Genomic DNA, 2,500 nt, shown 5'->3' with positions numbered 1-2,500 from the left:
CTGTATTATTATTGCATGTCTCTTATAGCTTTGTCACTCATAAAGCTCCACAAATGTCAGCAAAAAAGGTCCTTAGTCATGATAGGAGAAAGACTAACCTGACTCCGCCAGATGGATCGCTTCCCATTAGCTCGGCGTATCCACCTGGGAACTTACTGTTGGAGAACTTTTGGGAAGAGGGCAAAAATCCTGGTTAGCTGATTGGATAAACCATCCGTCTATCTACCACCTATAGTTGGTGATAGACGGGCCAAATCAACCAATCAGATCAAGGAAGCGTACGAAAATACAACCACAAGCCAGGCTAACCCTGCTGCTGCAGGCAAAGCATAGCTCGTTAGCTCAGCAAGCTAGCAACATGTCGGTAAAGGAGATTTGCCGTTTGTGTAACGAGAATTTACAAATAAAAGGCCCCATTTCAGGTTCCCGCTCCGTATTCCAAAAGAAGGATCCAAAGAAAAAGCATTAGCAAGCGGCTAACAGAATTAGGGCTACCGCTGTCTGACAATCCTGGTCAGCTGATTGGATAAACCATCTGTCTATCACCACCTTGGTGATAGACGCTTCTTGTGGCTTCACACCTAAACCCGCCTCAAAACTCAACGCTGATTGGTCGATCGTTTGGCTCAACGGCCTCAAATTGTCTCTATCTCAAGATGCCAGACTGATCTGTGAGTGGAAAACTGGAGCTCAGCCAGATCAGGACTCTCTCACGAGGCTAGTTTAACTTTAAGAAGGAGAAAGCCACAAAAACGTTGAAAAAAGCGCCAAAAAAACATTAAAAAAAGGCAACAAAATAGTCAAAAAAAGCGCCAAAAAAAGCAACCAGACGGTTGGAAAAAAGCACCTAAAGCATCGAAAAAAAAGAACCAAAAACGTCGGGACAAATACTTGGTGGGCAATAATGTATCGTGAACCTAAATTGTTATGTGGGCCTGGAACTAAATCTGCCAGGGCCCGGGTTCGGCCCTCGGGCCTTATGTTTGACACGAGTTCAGGAACACGGCCGATGACGAGAAGATGCGGGAGATTTTAACCCTCATGTCGTCCTCGGGTCAAATATGACCAGTTTTTCAAAGTTTTTTTTTATATCCGAAATATGGGACGCTGAAATACGTGTCAAATATGTCCAAAAAAGTGACAAAACGTTGGGAAAAGCACCAAAAACAACCATGAAAACTTGAAAAACACCGGAAGAAAATGTCAAAAATGTTTGAGAAAGCGCCCAAAACTTCAATATAGTGACAAAAAGGGAAAATAAGCGACAAAAACAACAGAAAAAGTGACGAAAATGTTGGAAAAACCCACAAAAAATGACAACAGTGTTTTTTGCATAGTCGAGGGGAAGACAACACAAGGGTTAAGAGAATAAGTCAAATATTGTGACTGTATTATAGCGTGTCTAATATAGCTTTCTCTTCTACAGTTTGGGTCTGAAAAAGACCCCAAAAAAGCCGCCAAAAAGTTCCTTAGCCATCATAGAAAAAAAGCGCCACAAACATCAGAAAAAGTGGCAAAAACCTTGAAAAAAAGCACCCAAAACATCAGGAAAAGTGGCAAAAACATTGAAAAAAAGACCCAAAAACATCAAAAAAAGTGGCAAAAACGTTGAAAAAAGCGCTCAAAACATCAGGAAAAGTGGCAAAAATGTTGAAAAACTGCCCAAAATGTAATGAAAAGTAACAGAAACGTTGAAAAAAACACCCAAAACATCGGAAAAAGTGGCAAAAATGTTGACAAACCGCCCAAAATGTCGTTTAAAAGTGAGAAAAAAGTTGAAAAAAGCGCCCAAAACATTGAAAAAAATGGCAAAAACATTGAAAAAAGCACCCAAAACATTGGGAAAAGTGGCAAAAACCTTGAAAAAAGTGGCAAAAATGTCGTTAAAAGTGACAAAAACTGTGGGAAAAAAAACCAAATCTGCGGAAAAGATCTGCGAGGTGCCGGGTTCCTTAAAAGTTCCTTAAAAGTTCCTTAAAAGTTCCTTAGTCATCATAGGAGAAAGCCACAAAAACCTTAAAGAGAAGAAACAAAGATGTCGGAAAAAAGGGGCAATAACTAGGGTGGTGTTCACTACTGACTGCAGCAGCGAATGTAAACACAAGGAACAATCTGTGTGTGTGTGTGTGTGTGTGTGTGTGTGTGTGTGTGTGTGTGTGTGTGTGTGTGTGTGTGTGTGTGTGTGTGTGTGTGTGTGTGTGTGTGTGTGTGTGCTGTCAGGAGGTCAAAGGTCCCATCAGTCTCCTCTGTGCTGCTAACGACAACAGTGTGAAAGGACTCACTTCCTGTCTCTGTCTCTGTCAACATGTCACTTTATCTCTGCTGCAGACTGAACACACACACACACACAGAGACACAAGGACACACACACACACACACACACAGTCACACACACACACAGAGACACACACACACACACAGTCACACAGAGACACACACACACACATACACACACACAAAGACACACACACGCACAGACACAGACACACACAGAGACACA

This window comes from Perca flavescens, chromosome 3 (assembly GCF_004354835.1).
Source record: "Perca flavescens isolate YP-PL-M2 chromosome 3, PFLA_1.0, whole genome shotgun sequence".
NCBI classification, from domain to species: Eukaryota; Metazoa; Chordata; class Actinopteri; order Perciformes; family Percidae; genus Perca; species Perca flavescens.
This window is presented reverse-complemented; position numbering follows the sequence as displayed.